A 23,091-nucleotide genomic window follows, 5' to 3' on the forward strand; every position below is an offset into this window, starting at 1 on the left:
TTGCTTGTGTGTGGCCTCTTCCCATTCCTCAAGAAAAATCGTTAACAACAAGAATTTGCAATGCAATAGGTCTCGTATTACTGAAAGTTTGAGATATTGGCGTTGCAAATAATGATTGTAGATTATTCTTGTTTTGTTGAAAAATATCCTAGGAGTAGCATAAGTAAGGATGCAGTGTCTTATATAGATAGTAGAGGTCCCTTTACAGCTCCACAGTGTCACCTAATAACAGCCTGTGATACTGCACCCTTTTCTTGCTTCGTGAATTTTATTTTATTACTTATGCTATTGCTGGGATTATTTTTAATACAAGAAAACCTAGCAATCATTATCATTTGCCATGTCAATAGCTCAAATTTTCAGTAATGCAAGACCTATTGCATTGCAAATGCTTATTAGCCGGAGCCACTGGAAATGATGGGGTAAGAGATATCTAAATTATGTAGCAGTGTTTACTAAATTATGCTGCAAGAAGAGGAAAGTTTTGCAGCGTAATGCAGAACCATATTGTGGCAGCAGCATTAAACTATCTGACATTTGTAATACAAATTAATACTGTCAGTGCAAGTGTTTCATCTCATTAGTACCAATTCAACACAAGAACACGGCAATCAGCAATTCAAAGGTTACCTGTTAACTTTTGCAAATGAATAAATGAAAACTTGCATATTGCATACACTACCTTCAAGGTCTCTTATTGCGTAGTAGTAACAAAATAAATGCAAGCTCTTGAATGGCTTCAAGCAGTTTTTCAAGTGGGTTGTAGATACAAACAGGGCATCACAGGATTCGTACGGTCTCCTGCCTTATGGGTTCACTGTCCACAGAAGTTGAAAAAATTGTATATTTTCTTACATACTTTCTGGTGGTGTTACATTGTCTGCTGTATAAGTCGGTGAGCACTATTTTCTTTAATGCGTTTCTGCTACTTCAGGCATGTCATGCTTTCCTGCAACAGCTACTCTCTCGCTCCTTGGCTACAGCTCCACCCCTTCACTGCTCACTGCTTGCTGCTCCAACCACAACCACCTCTCTGTCTGTTTATTTTTTTCTTTTAATTTCTCATCACCCATCCCATTTGACCACGCTGTTCTTTTAAAATAATTTACATTAGTTGATCGATTAAGTGATTTGATGTTGAGCTGATCCCGAGGCTTGAACCCTGGTCCCCAGCTTCTGAGATGGAAGCTCTGACTGCTGAGCTGTATCCTCTCCCCTCTGGGGGTAGCACAATATTTTTTAGGGGATTCAACGGGGTTGCTGGAGATCCTTTCGAAGGAGTCTGGAAGAATAGCTGGTCTAAGACTGGAACTCCTGGAAGGATTCCCTATAGGCACTGACCTGAAGCGCATTAACAACATTGAATAAGCTCTGTTGCCGAAATGGAGCAGAGAAAGCGATTTGAAAAACAAGCACTGATGAGGTACAGTGAAGGCACAATCTGAAGGATTCATTACTAACCTATTCCAAATGAATTCTGCAAATTATAAGTAAGCTTTCAATCTCTCCCAGATTATTGTAATGCACCCAAGTAGCACTGTCAACATCCGGGGATTCAGGGCAAATCACCTAATTTACCCCTGCCTGAAAAAGGTATGAATGTGAAGTTGTGTTATGTAACTGGCGATCATGTATGGTGCTAAATAAAAGCCAGCACTATATCAACACTGGAAAACACATACACATCTCTATTTGTTTGCGCTGTATAAAAACTATAAAATAAAAACTTGTGCAGAGCTGATAAACTCCCATGGTCACTTTTTGTTTTAAGATTAAAAACAAGTCAGCAGTTGTGTCATATGCATTTTAGCTTCTACTGACCCGTTTTTCATGGATATGTATTGGCTACACGTGTTGCTACATTCCTCATAATACTATGCCTAAAGCCAAAATTCTAGGTGTCTTGTTTGACACCATGCTGTCCTTTGAAGCACAAATCAAATCGGCCACTTCCGAATGTTTCTTTATCCTGAAAATGTTGAGGCAAATATTTCTGGCAATATGGTGGATCTAAGGAAGACGGTGGTTTCAGTGTTGATTTTCTCAAGACTGGACTACTGTAATGCCCTGTTTTCTAGTGCTCAGCAGCGTAGCATCAATAAACTTCAAACGGCCCAGAATGCTGTATTGGAGTGTCATGGTCAACCGTGTCAAAGGCAGCCAAGAGGAGAAGCGCAGCTACCCCGTTGCGGTCTACTGTGTTCTTCAGGTCATCCCAGACGGCAAGGAGGGCAGATTCTGTGCTTCTTCCCGGACGGAAACCTGTGTGGAAGTCTGAAAGTATGTTATTCTCTTCAATTAATTTGTGACATCTGGGCGAACAATGCTCTTTCTATCAGTTTGCCCAGGAAAGCTCCATTTGTAATGGGTCTGTAGTTGTCAGGGTTCAGCGGGTACAAGTTTGTGTTCTTCAGTAAAGGGAGTGTGTATGACTTTTTGAGTTCTTCTGGAAATATTCCGGTAGTTAAGGAATCGTTGGCGATACTTACTGGAGTGGCAGCAGAGGTTGTTAAAATAATTGTCTTGAAAGTTTGTGGTGGACATTGGCCAGAAGGCCTGCCGGCAGGTCTGCTTACTTTTACCAGGTTTATACATTCATCGTGTGAGATGTGTTGGAAGGAACAGAGAGGCTGAGTTAGAGTATTCTTGGATTGTTGTTATGTCAAAGGTTTAGTGCTGGTGCTTTGTCTGTTTTAAGTATGAGTCCAACGTGTCTGCATTGTCAGTGTAATGATTTGCCAGTTTGTCTGTGAAATCTTGAGTAACAGGATTAGCTCTTTCTAGGCAATTTGGTTTGCTAAATTATTTGAGTATTTTATAGAATTCTTTATTTGCACATTTAGCATTTTGAATTATGTCTGAGTAGTACCTTTTCCTAGCTTTTTTGATAGCTGACTTGTATAATCTGTTCATTTTCTGTCGGTTGTCTGTCTTGTTTGGCTTTAGTTTTGAGCCAGGTACGTTGCAGCTTTCTAATTTGTTTTTTAATATCTGTAACTGACAGAGGGGCTCGGTTACTGGCTCACTCTATCTGCAAGAAGTTGTGTACCTGATTGGGCTACTCCGCTGGTCCAGTTCGAGCCTCATTTGCCCAACAATTTGTATTGGAATGGCTCTATATTGGCAGGCCACTGTTAACAGGGTCCAGGCAAGTGATACAGGGCTTCTGCCCCTCAGTAAGTGATAGTGTTCCGACTTCCCCTTTTGCTGATACGAGTACCATAGCAGCAAATAAAGGCAGGGAGGATCACCACGTAAGGTCTATACTTAAGAAGTCTACAAATAACTCCTCTTAGAGTGTTCCTCTTTAGAACGGCTGGCTGCTAGGCGATGATGTAGACTATAACGTTCATCTTACCAGAGCATTTATGGTGTCCCTCCTGGTTCACCAAGAGCAGTCTCCAAAATGGTGAATTAAGACTTCAACAATGAACTACGAGAGGTGAAATGAGACCTCTTTACTTTGAGAGACAGGGTGCCAGCTCTGGAGAATGATGAGATGACCTTTGGTAGAGAACTCTCAATGTTGCAGCAAGAAGTGATGCAAGTACTAGAACAACATCCAGACCTCCAGGCACAAGGTCTGGAAAATCTCTTCCATGGAAATAATATTTGAATAAGAAGAGTGGATTCCAATTGAGAAGAAACCGATATCAAAGGGTTTCGCACATGCTTTTTTCTAACAGAAACTCTCCAGGGAGGGTGGGGCAACAATCAAAATTGACAGGGTGGGAGGCCTCAAAGCAAGACTGCCTGACATTCAAGCATATATCCACGATTTCTGACTTAAAATGGAAATACTTCAAAAGACCCAAGACTTACACCCTCTGTTGTTTCCAGGACACGCACTAATGCTATTTTAAACCTCCCCCCCACCCTCTTCCCCCCCCTGCAGTGCGCCATTTGTAAAATGAGTGCCGGTGTCCGAAGCTCTGCTCAGAAGCCAGCAGCTGATGCAATTAAACTTTGGCCCACGGAATACCAAGATTGGTGATCTTTAATCCGACCCTTTAATTCACTACCTGGGCTCTCTCTGCTCCTTTATCTCACTCTTCAGGTTCTTGCTTTCTCTGTGTGCACTCGGTAAACATCTGAGAAGGGAAAATAAAGTGCAGGTGCCCAAAAATGAGTGCCCTTACCCACTGGAAACCACGGGCTCAAATTATTCACTGCCTCTCAGTGATTACTTTTCAAAGTTGGAGGGACATTAAGCCATTCACAGATCATCTGCAAAGTAAGGACCTTCCTTCTTGTAGGGGCCCCCCTTTGCACCTCATTTTCTGCTGGGATGGCAAGCTACACCAGATCTGTTCAATCTTGCAGGCCAGACACATTCAGGATCTCCCTAATGAGGAAACGCAAATCTCTAGTGGACGGTCAGACCAAGCCTCGTCACAGAGCACATATGCCTGGCAGCAGGTACCTAAATCCCTGAAAGGGATGATCCCAACAAAATCTCCCAGGAGCGACAGGCGATAACAGATTTGCTTGTCAGGGGAAGCAATTGCCAAGCCCCTGGTTCTCAGCGGTAATGTTAGACTATGCATACAACGGCCCACTGCCCTGACTTGGTGGGGTGGATGGGTGACCCATTACCGAATAGCTAATCCATGATGTTGGTTGGCCATCTCCTGTTCCAGACTGTGCCTGAAGGATATGAACACATCATGCCCATTATAGAAGGACTTGTTGTCCGTTTTTCTGGTTTATTACAGTTATGGGGGTTATTGAGGTCTTTCACTTATGGAAGCTCATACTGTCCTGCCTTGCAGACGCCCTACGAAACGTTAATTTACCACCTGATTTTTTTACTTTGATGCCCTTTGTTGACACCCTGTTTGTGGCACTAAATGCGATTGCAGTTAATATCGAATTGGTATTTTCAATGTTATATTAATCACCCTCAACATTCGAGGCCTCAACAACCCAGCAAAACTAATAGCAATGCTATCTCTGCTGGAACAGAAGGGGGGGACATATGCTTACTCCAAGAGACGCACCTTCTCTCCTGAGATTGGCATTGTCTGGAATCTAAATGGTTTCCCCAAAAATACTTGTCCTCGGTATCATGGAAAAGGGAGGGGTTATTCTACCTATTTCTCGGAAATTCCAAGGCAAAGTAATGGACAAGATTGGTGAGATTAGAGGAAGAATACTGGCATATTGTATTAAAATTGGGGAACAATGTTTCACCATTTAAGCTCCCAATGACAATCTGGAATCTTTCATACAACAGGCGATTATAGACCTCATACACATCCCAGACACAGTTATCCTAGTTAGGGGGTCCTACTTTACATCATTACAACAGTGAGCTGAACAGATCTGATTAGCGCTTCAACCAGTCCGGAATCTTCATCAAGAAAAGGTTAGCCTGGCTAAAAGAGCAGCAGCTAATACAACTTATGCCTGAATTGACTATGTCCTTGGCACACCACCATTGCAAGCACAGGTTCAAAGGGTAGGCATAGAACCCATATCCTGGGCGGAGAAGACTTTGGCCACAAAGGTTATGGGATGGGATCATACAGCAAGTGGCTAACATTAAGGCCATAAACACATCCATTACTCATTACTTGCATGCAAATGATACTGGGGTAATGAACTCAAACACACTCTGGGAGACGCTGAAAGCAGTTATTAGAGGGTAGCTAATACGTATCTCAGCCAAAGAAAAAGGAATTAGGAAGGAGTATGGAGAGGAACTGGGGAAGCTTGTGAAGGAACTGGAAGCTGTTCATAAGTGAATGAGGGCCCGAGACTTTTGTGACAATGGCCACTGCATGAATACAACTTAAGTGCTTGGACACAGATATGCTCTACTTCACCTGCAACATAAATTGTACATAGGGGACAATAAATGCGGGAAGATGCTGGCACATAAACTGTACACCAAGGCAACTAAAGATAGAGTTCACTCTATTTGAGATTAATCAGGGAAGGAGGTGATTGGAGATGACCAGATCAGTGTGACTTTTGGCTGTTTTTAACGCACCACGTACTTGTCACAAACACACAAAGATGTAGAAATAGACATGTACTTAGAGGAAGCCCAAGTGAGCAGATTGACCCAGGGACAAATCGAGACCATCGAGATACCCATAGAATAGAAAAAGTGATATCTGCTATCGCCTGACTGAGGCCTTTAAATCTCTGGGTCTGCACCAATCCTATATAAAACCTTTTACTGGAAGTTAGCTCCAATACTCACCAGGATCTTTAATTCTTTTGCCGAGAAAGGGATTCTAACTCGCACCATCTTGGAGGCTCCATGTATCCTGAATCCTTTGAAAGACCAACATCTCTGTAGCTCCTGCAAACCTATTTCATTTATCAGTATCAGTGCCAAACTCTTTACCAGCAAATTAGCGGCTAGTTGGAACCCTTACATGCCCAACCTGGTGACCCCAGATCAATCTGGGTCTATCCCGAACATAAACAGTAGGGACAATACCAGGCACATATTACACCTTATACACAAGAGGCACAGGTCACAAGGAGAAGCGTTACTCTTTGCAGTCAACCCTGAGAAAGCATATGATAGGGTTCACTAGCCATACCTCATTCGTACCCTTAAGCATTTTGGTTTTGGCGATGGATTCTGCTCTTGGATACTTTCTCCAGGCGTGTTTGTGCAGGTGACTGGCCCATCCTCCAAGCAATTTTCCATAGAAAGGGTGACCCTACTAGGATGCCCACCGCTCCTTTTTGCACTGTACATGCAGCCGTTAGCCAAACAAGTTAGAAATGACTTGCTTATAACTGGAATTCGGTTTTTTTGGGTGGGGGAGAATCCCAAACCATCAACATATACACTGATGATGTCCAGTGGCTTCCCTCTACTCCTTGCCCACCCTGCTAAATGCACTCCTTAGATTTAGGGATGTTTTGGAATTTAAAATTGACGTACAGAAATTGCAGATAATCTCCCCCACAAACCAACAAACTCTTACCTATAAATTCCCAAAGACATGGGCAGAGACCCTGGTCTCTTGCCTGGGTCTACAAATTGCTCTGCTGCTATTAATTGCCACCTACTCTCTACACTGATGTAAATAAATGTGTCCCTTTGGCAACAGTAGAAACGTTCTTGGCTGGGTTGGATTGCTGCCTTAAAGATGACAACTTTACTCAAGATACTGTTCTTGTTTCAGTCACTTCCTTTACAGCCGCATTGTGGAAATCTCAAGGCACTACAATAGGCAATTACAAGATTTGTGTGGGAAGGGCAAACACTGAGCGAGCATTGTAAACTGATTTGTAGACCCTCGATGGAGGGAGAATATGGTGTCTCAAACATTATCAGATGCAATCAATCAACTCAACTGTGATATATGGTGAATGGAGCTGGAAGTGATCTGAAAAACATTGTTTTTTAGGTCTCGCTTGGTGTAGACTGCGCAGACATGCGCAGTCTCGATGGCGTGATTTAATGAGTTAGGGTGGATTTCGCTTGTGGGCTTTAAGCCCCGCCCCTCTTTTCCATTGGCTGGCGTCACCGTTTATGCTAAACGGTGGCCAGCCATTGGAAAAGAGCGTCTAGTGACGTACACTTTTCTCTTTTAGAGCCATCCCAGTTGGACTGGCTCGGTTGCTTTACGTCTGTGGGAAAAGCTTGTCTTATCTTTATGGGGCCATGTGTTTCAAACATATGGCCCTATAAAGACAAGAAAGCTTTGCGAAGGAGGAAAGTGAAAGCTGACCGTGCCTTAGCTCAGCTAGGCGTGGCGAGACTCCACCCCCTCTGGCATGCCATTCCCGCACACGGGTTCGCAGCTCCTGACGTGCTCTCCGAGGGATCCTTGGTGTTGGGTGCCATTACAGGTATGGGTCCAAGGCGGTATCTTTTCCTGATGAAAGCCTGATCCGACTATGGATCACCATGGCTGAAACATGTCGACCATTTGTCATCACACCCTAGCGGTTTAAATCTATACCGTTGGTGCACTGCTGTTTTAATCCGGACATTAGGCATATCTTGATTAAAATTGTTGTTTGTTGCCTATTAGTCAGTTTTAATAATCACCCACACTCCTTATTCACACATTGTAGTTTATTCTTTGCGCTGCGTTCTCACTCACACGTCCGACTCGTCATAGGTGGGTTTAGGATACCCAATATACTCCATTAAAACATCCCTGAGCTCCTCCCTCACAGTGAGGGGGTTGTAGCCCTCAAAGGAACTAGGTGTTCCCTTTGGGAGGAGAGTCCCTATGATGAAGCATGTCACCTATGGTGAGTGAGGGATTACGTCTTTAAACGGATCTGCCCTTCGATGACCCCATGAGCACTCCTCTATTGTTGTTTACAGATACATTCTTATTCAAGGAGTATTTTTGTCTCACATTTACTAGTGATATGTGACCAGCCCCTAGGATTTTTTGGTATATAAAAAGTTATCTTTTCATGGCCAAGCGAGGGTGTCTAAGAGATTTTGAAGAAGGGGTGCAGGTAGCTGTCGAATGCGTTCATGTGTGAACGAAGATTAGTTTGTATTTATTGTTTGGTATTTATAGCGCGAACTTTACCCTCTTGGTGTTCAGAGCGCTGAACATCTGTAGGTTTGAAAACCTCCAAGAGAGCTGTGAGGGGTCCTTGAGATGGAACGTATGTGGACGTCTGTGAGCACTGACGTCTGAGATAATGCATTGGTTAAGGCGTGGTTTCTATCGGTGCAGCAGGAGGTGCAGTAATACCGGGGCCCAGAGCCCACGGAAGAATATCTCGAAGGGCTCATTTGTTGAGACGTTCCACCTGGAGGGTGGAGGGGTGTCTGTGAGGGCGCACGGAGTTCCTGTCACAGGATCTCTTTGTGTTCGAAAGAAGCAGGGCAGGGTATCTGTGGAATGTGTGTACGTCTTAGAAGATTCTTCCTCATTTATTAATTGGCTGTCTTATCTAGCGCTAACATGACCCAGTAGGCCAGGGCTTTAGAGCACTGGATGTAGATAGCTGTGAAAATACATGACAGCAGCCTCACCTGTGAGTTCCTGACTGAGTTGGCACCTGGAGTCTCTGAGAGCTAGAGGGACGTGCAAGGGGAGGTGTGCGTGACGGGGTGCCCTCAGGGTGTACACAACGGGGTACCAGAGAGAGGCCCACCAGAAGGGACATCTGTGAGTGGGCTTCCTGGCATGAGCGTGGGGTGTCTGGTGTGTTTAGAAGAAGATGGTTCTGAGATGTGTGTGGCAAGTGGTGTACGCGCAAGAGAATTTGCCTGGGATGCTGAGACAGATGGACTGGGCGTTAATACTGCTCTCAGAAGTGTACAATACAGTAATAATCAGGATTTGGTTGGCCACTCTGGGCCCTGGTGCCACTGCACCTGGCGCACCAACGGATGCAACACCATGTTGAGTGGAGTTCATGAAATGGGATTTCTTTGAGTGTCTGAGGGTGTGTCCTGGGAGCAGGGAGAGGGGATTGCTATCAAATAGGAGCGTCCGTTTAGGCTTCATTTTAGAGGGGTCATCTGGGGGGCGTCTACGAGAGGGGACGCCCGAAGTTGGATAAATGTGAGAGGCTCCGTCAGGGAAGTTTACAAGACGTGATTATGTATGAGACAACGCATCTTCTGAGAGCTCGGGTAGGAGGAGCCATGTCTTAGGGGAGTGTCCCGGGTTTGGTGCCTCTGGGCGTATTTCTGGAGAGACGTCGAAGGCGAGACATCTGCGACGTTTGACCACCTGTTTGTACACAAATTCACTTAGGTAGTTTTTATTAGTGGGGAAACAGATCTCACACAACCCTCATTAGGAACACACACCCCTCATTCATTTCAGTACAATTACCATTCCCCTGCTGTGACAGTTCATACATTTTCCCCCAATTAAGTTAGTTCAAGTTAAATTTCAAGTGCGTTTCGACTTTTGTTAGAACAGACAGTCTGCTTTCCTGGTTTGTGTGTGTGTGTGAGAGGGGGGATGGGGGGGGGGGTTGCATTCGGGGTATCTGCGACTTCTGAGCAGAACTCAGCCACTAAATTTTGCAGCTTGCACTGTTTAGTGGTCAAGATTTTGAAGGAGACTCCCATTTTCTTTTTTCTTTCTTTTTTAAAAAATAAATAGTTTTGTTGTTCGAGTCTGCCTGCTCCAACAACACATTAAATTGTTTTACTAAGAATGTTGAATGTTTCCTGCACACGCCCAACTTTCCCCAGGGGGTTTCGGAGGTGGTCCGATCTGGTCTGTACGCGTGTTTACACAAGGGTCTGTGGTATGAGCTGGGCTCGGGCTCTTTCGGGGTACTGTGTGAGCGCTGGGCCGCGGTATGCCTGTGTGTTCCGTCTGTGACCGACAGTTACCCCGGGAACAAGTTACTTCCCATTAATGGAACAGGCACCAAGGTCACCCTGCCCCCCTCCTTGCTTCTGATTGGTCAGTTCCTCGTCATGGAATGCGAATCACACCACAGCCGAGCCCAAGGTGCTGTGGAGAGGCTGGGCTGGGAGAGAAGGGTCGAGGCGGGGAGAGGAAGACGGAGGAACTTTGGAGGGAGTACACAGAGAGAGAAAACACGGCTTCAGAAAGCGCAAAGCACACACAATGGGAGAGCGAGAGAGGGCAGGAGCTTCCGCGAACAGAAGGAAGCTTATACACATTATACATGTGTCCATGTATAATGTAACCGGTGCTCATGTAAAACGCTCCAATACCTTTGGGTCGAGTAAGTAAGCGCTGTATAGAAATGCAACAAAAACAAGCATTAAGAATGCAATAGGCCTCGCCTTTTATTAAGTTAAAGCCATTTGTCTTCCTATATAATACCATTAGCAAAGCAAATGGCTTTAACTTAATAAAAGGCAAGACCTATTGCATTTTCAATGCTTGTTAAAGGAGCAAGCAATTGCTGTCATCCCTTTTTGGATATTCCCCAGGTCGCCTCTGAAATTCAAGGCCTGGGGTCTTTACTCATCTCCCATAACTAAGACTGTATTGACCACCTGGGATAGTATTGCAGAGAAAAGGGGCCTGACTTTGGTCCCCTCAGCTATGAAACCAATAGTTTTTAACCCAGACTTCTCTCCAGCCCTTTGAAAAGTTTTTCTCGAAATAGCAACGCTCATGCTGCAAAAAAGCTGGCAGCTTTTTTGATCATGAGGGGATTATCCCTTTTGATAGGATGAAAGCCGACAATGGACTATTAGAGATGGACCGTATGCAATATGTACCAATCTGTCACTGAGTTTCACATCCTCCGTTAAAACACACGTCTGTTATTGGTAATTAGATGAAACAAAATTGTCTAAAACTCAATTTCAGGTAAACTGAAGTATGCTTTTTTGGAGATTGCCCGTCCTTATGGGCCCCAACCAATTGGCCAGAGGAACTGAGAGCCCTACCCACCCAGGAACCTCAGATTGGTTATGGATAACAACCTGACCTTTAGACAGCAAGTTAAGCTGGTCACATCCTCAGCTTTCCTTGTTCTAAGGATGCTTAGAAAGGTCTTACCGATCATCCCTGCCAATTCTCAAAAAATGGTGATCACTGCATTAATACTCTCCAAAATAGACTACTGTAATGCCTTGTATCTTAACATGCAGCAGCAACACTTGAATAAGCTTCTGGTCCTGCAAAACGCAGCTGCCACAATCCTAATGGGAAATCCAAAACATAAATCTGTCACACAGCCCATTAGACCTCCTCTCTGGCTGCCTGTCGAACAGCTCATCAAATTTAAAGCCCTCTGTCTTGCCCATAAGGTGCTGCACGGAGTGGGCCCGAAGTTCCTTAAACAATCTTTCATATGGTATACTCCAGGAAGAAACTTGAGGTCTTCTGGCACTCGAAAAATTTAGTCAATACATTCAAACGAGCCAATTGAGGAGGAAGAAGTTTTGTGAACTCTAATGTTAAGGAATGGAGCTCTCTACTCCTCATTAGGTCAATTTCTAACCTGCTTATGTTTAGAAAGCCTCTAAAAACCTTGCCTTTACAATAATTTCCATTGAGTTTGTTGTCTTTCTCCCACAGTCCTAGCGGCTAGACACATTCAGGTATTTGTTTGTGCTTAAATCACTGTAACATAATATAACGTATACAAACTGCTCACAGCATTTGAGAAATGTTTTTTCTTAAAAGATATATACGCTTAATCACCAAATTATATGTCCTACTACCTTAAACTATTACTTATTGCCCGCTCCCCACCGACCAACAGGAGATGTGGACGATTCATGGTGTGAAGCAGGTATATGAGGAGTCACTGAATTCAGCCCTTTTATGACCGTGACAAATTTCGGTGCACATTAATACTGAGTGAATGATGAGGGTAGCAGCAGGGACTTGGGGGTTATTTCTTATGTGATAGTTCACTTCTATACTCTGTCCTCATTTCTCTGTTGCTTTTTGGGTTGTGGACAGTGGCTTTGTGTATTTTTTTTCTAAATTACTCACAAACAAAATTGATCTATAAATTATGAAAGGTAGCCAACAAATAAGTAAATATGACACAGCAGCAAATGTTAAGTCAGAAGAACAAACAGTATGGAAACAGTCTTAAACGAATGAGGTATATTTATAGCATCATGATGAATAAAAACGATAGGAGTCTAAAATGTATGTTTCAGAAATTGGTCACGTGCCACAAAATGTTATTGGTGGTAGTTTACTCTTGGATATATTAGGAAGCACGAGTTTCAACTTTGGGTTCAAATTGTCTTTCAAGAAAAAGCGCCCAAAAAAAAGTACCCAATACGAGCTCAAACAGTGTGGAAGAACACAGTAAATCAATCAGTACTTGGTCCATGCTCCCGGTAAAAAAAAAAAAACATGGCGACAAAGTGAAGCCGGCAAACGCTTACACGCTCTTACCAATGAAAAGGAAGAAATTAAGACTGATAATGAGGCCAACAAATGATAAGTAATGGGCGGGCTAAAAGCCCCCTTTTAGAGTTTTTATTTTCCTTGTTTAAAGACGCAATAGATGGTCTCAATCGACCGTGCATGTGCTGTCTAGGACCAGCTCCAGAAAGAACTATTGTTTGCTTTCATTTAACAGATGGCATCACTCTTTTGGTTTTGAAATCCTAACACTGTAACACAAAACAAACGAGTTTTATTGGCCATAGAAAGGAATTCTGTGAAACCGTATGCATTGCACCTGTAATGTGATGTTTCACTTCTTCAGAAGGAGATGGGCTTTGCTGTGTAAATCGTTCAGTCATAAAAACTACCGTTTTTTTTAGTTTGGTGGGCGAGATTTGCCTTCCTGGAGGGGGACACAATGTGTTTCCTCGGGTTTCTCTAAACCTCGCCTCTTCTGATTAGCGGATGTAGAGGGCATGGCTCGCTGTGATTGCTGCATTTAGGGCTGAACTACAATGATCTTTTTGTGAGCAACTAACACATCTAAAAAGACGGAAAAACATAATATCACCATTCATGCAAGGACCATTCCCTCAGAACATCGTGCTCCGCTACCATGCTATCGTCTCCCTCACTTAGTTCTGAATGATCTTAATGTGTATTGTACTGCTCTAGTAATGTAAATGTGATATAGATTTCTCCTCTTGTTCAATAAATTTGTGTAGAACTGGCAGCCCTGAATGGGTTCTGCACAGAAAGACGGATGCGTATTATTTTGGTTTCGTTAGCTTTTGAGCAGTTTAAAGCCACTGTTCATTACGTCAGTCGTTGTCATGTAGTTATCGTATTGAACCAAGGCTCACCACGCCGCAGCAGAGGCAAATAGCGTGAAGCAGCTGTGTGAGATTCCCTAACCCCATTGACGGAAATAACACCGATGGCACGGGACGCAGGTCGAATGGGTAAGGCACTGGCAACAGCAGTCCAAGGTTCTCACAATAGTGAGGAGGTACAGAATGTGCAGCATCCTACAGAGTGACCATAACATACTGAACAATTACAGCAAAGTATCAGTGCCAGCTTCCATTTGTCTTTGAGATAGGACTTGAAAATGGGTAAACAATATGGGAAGGCTGTGAAGGAAAATGCTGATTGGGATTTAAGGGAGGTGATGCTAAAACCAGCAGAAAATCTAGTTTGAATATCAGCCGTAAAGTGTACCCACCGCTAGTGATGCCCCATCTGGAGTAAAGTGTACAGTTCGATGGATTAATGTAGAATATTGTGCCCAAAATTCACTGCCTCATGTGGAGTATTACCTACTAGAATTAAAGCCTTCCTCGAGCACATTGTGCTGGTCTGGAGGAAACCTGTGCATAGTGTCTACTGGGGGTGGGAGGGTGGCATGGGGCCGGATATGCGGGGAACAAATTTAGTATTTCCCTACACTTTAAGCTCCATCTGGATTTTTTGCACCTAATTCTCGTTTTCTCGCATGAACTTTTGGTTGTACCATTAAAGGCCTCCTTTGGCTTGTTGTTTCCACTTCTAGAAGCCACCTCTGACTTGTTGTCGATTTCGTAAGGGGTTAGAATGAGGGGCACAAGATGGAATCACAGTGGGCGAGGAGTGAGGATAGATGATGAATAAGATGGTGGTCAGTGGGTGATCTTGATTCAGAGTGTTGAGTTAGATTAATGTGTTTATTTTTATAGTGGATGGACTAATAATGGATTGAAGGTGACTTGGATGGATCGATGGGTCATTGTATATTGGTGAGGATTGATTGATGAATGCGTTATGGCTGCATGGATGGGTGTTGGAGGATGTACGGCTGAGAGTGCTGGTTGGTTGGCTGATGTATAAATGAATGTACAATGAGTGAGTAAGTGGCCGATGGATGTAATGGGTAGGGGATGTAATGAGTGGGTGATGGAGGGATGGATAGTGCTACAGCGATAGGAGTGGTGGCGGTCAATGGATGTAAATTGTGGTGCAGCGATGGGTAGTATTAGTGGAGGATGGATTGATAGATGGGTAGTGGTGGTGAATGGATGGTGATAGAAGGGGTGGGTGGTGGTTATGTATGTGTGGGCAGTTGTCTAAGAATAGATGTGTGGAATGGTCGGCCGCGGTTGGGTGGTGCTGGGACTGATGATTATGAAGCAGGTTGGTGATAGACGAACAAGTGAGCAGATGGGTGGATGGATGTATAGATGGGTGGGTATTTGTGGTTGGGTATGTATGTATATAATTAAGCGCAACAAACACTCCACGGGTACCCTGGCGCTGCAATACGTAATTTGGAGAACCTATATTAATCAGAGATAAAACAGAGGAAGTGGACAATAATCGGAGGACAGAGTCAAATTCTAGGAAACAACAATGTCTTAATTCTTTTTCTAAACAGAAGCGGGGAATTTCACTGTCTATCAGGTGGCAGCTCATTCCACAGCCTTGCTGCAGCAGTGCTGAAAGCACATCCACCCAGTCTGATCCTATTAAACCTAGGAACTTTCACCAGACCGGCCGAGGAGGAGCGGAGATGTCGGGTAGGGATATACCAGAGTAATTTTTCTTGCAGAGGTTTCGGTCCCAAGCCATGCAAGGCCTTGAACACTATACACAAGGACTTAAACTGTTCTCTTTGCAACACTGGTAGCCAGTGTAGCTCGGCCAAGCATTTTGATGCAGAAGAGTCTCGCGGTTTAGCCAAAGCTAATCTTGCCGCCATGTTTTGAACCCATTGCAAACGGATCAAATATTTAGGAGAATCCAGCAACCGGGCATTACAATAGTCAAGGTGACTTAAAATTGCGCCCTTCTCTACTAATGCTCTGGCCGAGGCGGGCAACAATGGAAGAATCTTTCTCAAGGCTCTAATCCGCCCAAAACAGCATCCCGCCGATTTGTTTACCTGTGCCTCCAGGGTCAGATTAGCACTAAACAGAACTCCCAAATTACGGACTGTATTGGCCAGGACAAAAGGGGAGGAAGTACCTTGTGGCCAGAAATTATGGGGGAGAGGTAGAGGCATCTTCCCTACTGCGCAATGCACAATTTCGGTTTTATCAGAATTGAATTGTAGAAGGTTCAGCTGTAGCCATTGCGCAGTATTACGCATACAAGCATGGAAATCCTCCAACGCCGAAGGTTGGGTACCATCCAAAGATAAAATGATCTGGGTATCATCAGCATAATTTATCAGCTTCACCTTATGAACCTGAATTATATCAGAGGACTGAGATATACATTAAACATAATCTGGCTGATAGCAGACCCCTGTGGGACACAATGGCCGATATTGTTAAAGGTAGATTGAAACGGCGGAAGAGCCACCGCCTGACAGCTACCTGAAAGATGAGAGCGGAACCAGCTCAAAGCGGTACCTGCCACTCCTGTCTCCTCAAGGGGGGTCAGCAAAATACTGTGGTTGACCATGTCGAAAGCAGCAGACAAGTCAAGCAATATTAATATTGCCGATTGTCCCTTGTCTGCCAACAACCGAAGGTCGTCCATTACGGTCACCAAAGCAGACTCCGTCCCGTGCTCTGGACAAAAGCCAAATTGGACATCCGCCAACTTATTACTCTCCAGAAACACAGACCGAGATCTGCTGACCCAGCGTTCCAGGATCTTCACGGACGGGGTATGGTAAGAGGGTGATTAGTTGATAGCTTTCTGGGCGTGCTGGATCAAGAGTAGCCTTCTTCAGGAGAGGAGTAGCCACCGCCTGTTTCCAGCTAGATGGCACCTCCCCACTGGAAAGAGAATGGTTACAGATCTGTTTAAGACTAGGAAATAGATCTGAAGCCTATGATGGACACGAGTGGGGGATGGTTGGCTGGTTGGTTGTTTGAGGGATGGATGGATGGATGGATGGATGGATGGATGGATGGATGGATGGATGGATGGATGGATGGATGGATGGATGGATGGATGGATGGATGGACGGACGGACGGACGGGTGGGTGATTGATGGTCGATCTACGACCTACTCACTGACACACAAACTGACTTACTCTTCATAACTGAATCATGTTTGGGAGATGACATGGCTTCAGTGCGGCATGAAGCTGTTCCTCTAGGCTATCAAACTATCACACAAAATCGTATAGACAAAAGAAGAGGTCGATTGGCAGTTATATTCAAGCAAACAATTCATTTTACTAAAGCTGGTGACGTTTCCTTACCATATTGTGAGGCTCTCTTCACCAACTGCAACCCTATACCAACTTCCTTTTGTAACTTCCTTCATAGACCCCCACCTTCAAACCCACACACTTCGCTGGACAAATCCTAAATGTAATTTTTACAAATCCACAACTATTTAGCTTTCAAACAAGTACTCCAGTGACATGGTCAGACCGCCATTTACTAGCTTTCTAACATAAAACACCACAAAGCAACACACCCAAAACCACCTGACATGCATCCACCTATTGACTGTGGAACAAGCTCAATTTTGAATACTTAAAAGCACAACTAACATACAACACAGATCTAGACCCAATAAGTTACATTCAAAAACTGAGTGGCAACAGGAAGCTTTTGATATCCGAATACAGCTCAGAACAACAAAACAGGACAAAAGAAAACAGGCACTTTGGAGAAATACAAAACTAAAAGAGATAAACAGCAAATTAGAAAGCTGAAACACACTTGGCTCAAAACCAAGAGCCATCAAGACAAACTTTACCTACAGAAACATAACAGATTATACAAGTCAGCTATCAAAAAAGTTTAAAAATAAGTTATTAAGACAGAATTCAAAATGCTAAATGTGCAAATAAAGAATTTTATAAAAATTATCACAATTTTGTAAACCTAAATGCATAGAAAGAACTCATCCCATTACGAATTCAGACAAAATGGGAAATCATTACACAATCAAAGCAGACATCATTGGACTCCTATTTAAAACCAAGGAAAACCACCAACCCATTCCAAAAGTGCCCTCCAAATGTAGGCTAACCCAGACCCTCCTTTCCTCCAAACAAATATCACAAAGTTAATTTATGGATCTGGTCAAAACAAGCAAGCTTCCAGGCTGCCCTTTTGACCCTTGTCCACCACAAATATTCCAGAACATTCTTCTAACTACCTCTGCTGCCACACCAATACGAAAAATCATCAATAATTCCGTAATTACGGGATTCTTTCCAGAAGACCTAAAAAACAAAAAAGACATACATACGCCCATTATTAAAGAAAACTAACCTGGGCCCGCTTGACCCAGACAACCACAGGCCTATTATAAATGGACCTTTCCTGGGAAAACTGACAGAGCAGCATAAGCCCAGATGTCACAATTCATTGAAGATAACTCCATACTGTCTGACTTCCAAAGAGGATTCTGCCCTCATCGCCATCTTGGGATGACCTTAAAAACACAGTAAATCACAATGGCATTGCTGCACTGCCTCTCTTGGACCCCTCAGTTGCCTTTGACAGAGTTTACTAGGACACCTTAATCCAAAGAATCTATGATGCCGGCATAGAGGGGACTGACCTAGACTGGATTACATCCTACCTTCAAAACAGAACAAATATCATCCATTTGCCAATTTTCTCATGAAAACCGTACTTCACAAAAGCAGGGGCCTCTCGAGGCTCTATCATCTCACTCATGCTTTTCGACAACTGCATGAAGCCATTACCGCCAATCATAAATGAATTTCGGCTCACATGCTATGCAGATGAGACACAAATAATCCTTAAAGAAAAAAAATTTAATTCCTGGATCCTCCTCTTTCAGTCCAAAATTAAGTAGCGTAGTGGTGGAAGAGTTTATGAAGAAAGTCCCTCTGAGTTTGTGTCTGGCACTTAAGGCAAACAAATGTAGCCTTCAGTATGGCATATTGTACTATGTAGAATAAGCTTACCAGGTTTGCTGAGCTCCTCCCTTTTAATTCTTCTGAGGGGTTTCTGTTCTGTAGCTGTTAATTTCTCTTACAGGTAGATGAAGGCCTTGGAGATTTGACAGCAAGCGCTATTTATCGCCCAGTCTAAAGTTGTCCCTTCATTTAAATATGCTTATGAAAGTAGTGTATCTGCCATTTGATAGAAAATATTTCTTTTAATCCATACTGGAGAGGTGCAACATGTGTAGTGAGAACCAAGTCATTAGGCATGATAGTGTCTGTAATTTGAAAGCAATACTACTTTAAAGCATCCTATTCCTTTAAAGCCTTCAAACCTAGGCATATTTTAAAGATAATGTGTCCAATAAGAAGTGGTTTCTTTCAGCACAAACATTTTCTTGTGCTGCAGCTGCTGGTTAAAGCAAAAGCTTAGGCCGCCTTCCCCTAGAGCTCTGATAGGCCGTGTGAAGCCTGCATTCCAATTTGGAAGAACGCTAGCTTTTAATATTAGTAACATTTAAATAACTGTTTGTGGGTACTCCATTTCGTTAAGAAAGGGTATGCCTTTGTCCTTATACATATTGTCAAGATTGAAACGTCACCATCTGTACCCCTGTAAGAATTTCAAAAGCTTCTTCGAAGGCGTAAAATGGAGATTAATCTTAGTGCACCCGGAAACACTAGGAGAATCTGGGCAATTTTAGATCTTTCCTAAGCTGAAACCGTTTCTCCTGGTAGGAACCTTTCATATGGGCTCACTGACTATTATCTTGGAGGCCATGCAGATTGAGGACTGGAATGACGCCTTGCGATCTTCTAGATCAGTGCTCCCCAAACCTTTTAGAACCATAATCCAATTTTTAGAATTGCAAAATTTCACAACCCACCTAGCTTTAATGAACATGAGGAGGGAAATTTTTATAATTTAACCAAAACTATCATGTGGTAGATCACTGTCATTTACAGTCAACTCATTTTCTATTGAAATGACCACTAAATCTGCACAGTTGTATAGTTTTACTCTTATTAAAACTATACTGCACACAGAACATGTGTGAAATCGGTTTCCAGTGAATATTTATTACTTGTGCATCATCAAGTAAAGTGTCTTGATTTGTTTTGACATATTAAAATGTTTGTTTCCATCACATTTCAGAATTACAAAAAAAAGTGCTTAATTTCTGCTGTCCTAGCTGCTGAATGTGTACAGTTTATTTACAGATATTTACATTATGTTGTGTAACAACAAAATGACCTCTTACATGCTTTCTTTTCACTAGCCCTATACCCCAGCAGGGTCGTTACATAATTTACTTCACTTTTCTTTCTTTGACTACAAAGTGAGAAGAGTTTGTAAACACCAGTCTCCATGTTAAATAAAAAAAAAAGCATAAGCTGCAATTTGTCTGAAGACATTGCCTGACATTTGACCTCTGTCTTTGAAATGCAGCAAATATGACAAGATGAATACAGAATTTAAAGGAGTGCCTATTGATTACGTTTTCACAACCCACCAAAAATCAGCTCGTGACCCACAGTTTTGGAAACGCTGTTCTAGAGAAATGCTTCCATGTTCTCATTTATTAAGAGTATTTTGGTTTCAGAGATTTACAAACGGAGATCGGTATTATTAGTACAGATGTTTACGCTAGATTCTTTCCAGTAGTTGTAGCACACTATTGTCTTCACATGATAATTATGTTCCCTGGTGTAGTTGACTGGCTGGTAAAGGCCCAGTCTTCCATGGATTTTCGGGAGACGTTTTGCCTTGTTTGCAGTACACCACAATTTTTTGTATTTTATCAGCCATAGTCAGACTCCTCTTTGATAATCTGAGAGACCTCAGTTTATGCGCAATGATAAATTCCTCTGTAAGCAGATAATCTCCATGAAGTTAACTGCACTCAGTCTCTCAATTTGCAGTCACAAATATGCAGTTAGTGCTACATATTGTTAGATAATGTAATCTGGTCTGCCAAAATAGATCTTCTTTTGAGCTCCTCCTTCACAAGTATACCAATTTATCCGCAGACCCATGGTTTCTGTTTTTCACCAGGAAATATCCTCACAAATACAACCAGGTTCACAAGGCAATTTCTCTATTTCTTTAGTAGTTGCCTCCTGTTCTCCAGGAAAATCTTGTCTGTTATGACTTTAACAAAAGCACTATAGTTCAACTAAACCAGATCGGGGAACGATGTGAGTGGCTGGTGACTCTGTGCAACTCAGAGACTTAGCTGTGTGACTGGTCAGCCGTTAACACCATTCTTGTGGGAGCCATCCAATCCACACAGGGATCCAAAGATTATTTTTATCAGCAGACTGAAATTTAGTACAGACCAATGGGAGATCATTTGCAGACTTATTTTCACCATATTCACGAAAAGATCTGGTTGCTTAAGAAAATAGTACTCTGTGCCAGGGCTTTCCATCTTGTTTTCGAATGAGAAGGAATTCCTTAAATCTGTTTATGAAGAAGTTGAAAAGATTATTTTGGGATTCCAATTTTTTGGACTTTCCAAAATTGCAGAAATTCCCCAATTCCAAGGTAATTGTCATAGTCATCTTTAGTATTACACAACATTGATCTATTGCTTTCTCGTGTTGCATGCTGATTCTTCCTGTGATTGCTAAATCTAAAGATACGGTTCCTGAAAAAAGTACTTAACATGTATCTACGTGTCATTATGTGTTTGGTTAGAATTAATTTTACGCTCTAAGCAATAGAGAAGCAAAAGTTTGAGAGTTTGTTCTTGAGCCTTGCATAGTTAATTTGGTTCTCGGATGTTCTCTCTAAGTTACTGTTCCAGTTCATTTCCTCTTTTATTACTATAGGAATCCAATTGATTTATGTAACTGTTGCTTGTAGGTCTTTGTAGCATACTTTAATGAACTTGAAGTTTGATCCTTGAAAAGCAAGGTTGTAACATGCCATGCAGGTATGCCATATACTTGCTTACCTGCAAGATGGCATTCTTGATGGTAATCACGCCTGTCAAAAGGCTCAGTGAGCTACAAGCTCTTTCATCTGATGAGTCTTGTGCAGTCCTTCGCAAGAGCAAGGTTGTTTTTGGGACCAATTCTAAAAGCACTATCTGAATTTCATGCAAATTAAAAATTGTATTTAGTTACCTGAGCTGAAGAAACCATGCCCACATTATTTTCATGTGGTCTGAACCTTTTCCTGGAAAGAAAAAAGTCCTTTAGTTCCTCTGAGTATTTGTTTTTGGTGGCAAATGGGGACTTTTTTCTAAGCAGCAAAGTTGATGCAAACACTATTGCCAGGTGGATAGCCTATTCCATTTCTAAATTGTAAGACATATGAGGAGTCCAGGCTGCTCTGCAACTTCAGTGACTATCTACCAAAGCAAAGGTAGCATGGGTAGGACACACATTTGTTGCACGCATATGTAAAGGCGGTATGTAGGCTTCTCTGCATGCTTGCTTCTGAGACATCTTATTAAAAAGATGTTGCCTTTGTTCATGAAGGTCTGCATGATCGATTTGCTTGAAACCTGATTGCGTATATGCTTTTTATGTTGTGAAATCAGATTTCCAGGCAGTTGGGAAGGAGTAATATAGGATTACCTTAATGGTAATTCATGCAAACTCCAATTTTGCTGCTCTTCCTTTCCAGCCAATTCTTCAATAAACATGCTGTGCCCAGGAACCTGAATTTCATAAAATGTAAGTAGGGACATGGTATGGTGATTGGTGACTCGTAACTAAGAAGGTGGGGTCATGGGGCGATCACATATGGGGGCTCAAATTCTTTTGAAGTGACTGCGTTTGTGATGCTGCTTTCTGTTCTGCCTACTTGTTCATAGAATTAATAACCTGTTTTAAAGAAAGAAGAGCAAGGACTAAAAAGTACCAGAATTTACACTAAGGTGGCTTTCCCTAGTTTTCCATGTTGTCCTGTAAGGGATTAAGAGACTCTTATCCTTTCAGTCGGACACCAAATATCCTCCGGGAAGAGCAAGTACTGTTCGCCTATAATCTCAGGTAGTCAGTGTGCCAGTCCCACCCAACATGATTCTCTTTTGCTTATCCCCTCCCCTGACTGGGGTCTTCAACTCTCTTTCCTGAATGGAAGCATGCAAGAATTGCTGTTCGCATAGAGTAGCTGGTTAAGTTGTAAAGAGTAGAGTTGGTTTAAGAACGTTGACGGGGGTATTATAAACCTTGTGATAGACTGCATGCTAGTTGGGCTTTGAGGGTTACTCTAATGCCATTGCCAGTTATTTATTCACATGTCAAACTATAACTGTCCAATTCAGAATGTAATCAATTGCATCCCAATATTGAGAAATGTTGTTTTGCAGCACTAAAGACTATTGACCGCATACTGAGCAGACTTTTGCCTCATCTGTATCTTTCAATCTGTCAACTCCTTTGCTTGATAATTCGAAGAGAAG

The 23,091-nt window shown here is 42.7% G+C and overlaps 1 protein-coding gene across 4 annotated transcripts in view; it reads left to right on the forward strand.

The window, feature by feature from the left end:
• The window catches only part of TAOK1 (TAO kinase 1), a 1,366,047-nt gene that overhangs the window by 114,193 nt on the left and 1,228,763 nt on the right, over positions 1–23,091 (forward strand). The window contains exon 1 of one of the 4 annotated variants that reach the window (XM_085649207.1): positions 20,724–22,360. The exons of the other annotated variants lie outside the window; for them this stretch is intronic. The gene's annotated coding sequence lies outside the window, so the exon portion shown is untranslated. Of the gene's footprint in view, positions 1–20,723; positions 22,361–23,091 lie in introns of those variants that run through there. 4 annotated transcript variants of the gene reach the window in all.

This window comes from Triturus cristatus, chromosome 3_2, assembly GCF_964204655.1.
Source record: "Triturus cristatus chromosome 3_2, aTriCri1.1, whole genome shotgun sequence".
Taxonomy (NCBI): domain Eukaryota; kingdom Metazoa; phylum Chordata; class Amphibia; order Caudata; family Salamandridae; genus Triturus; species Triturus cristatus.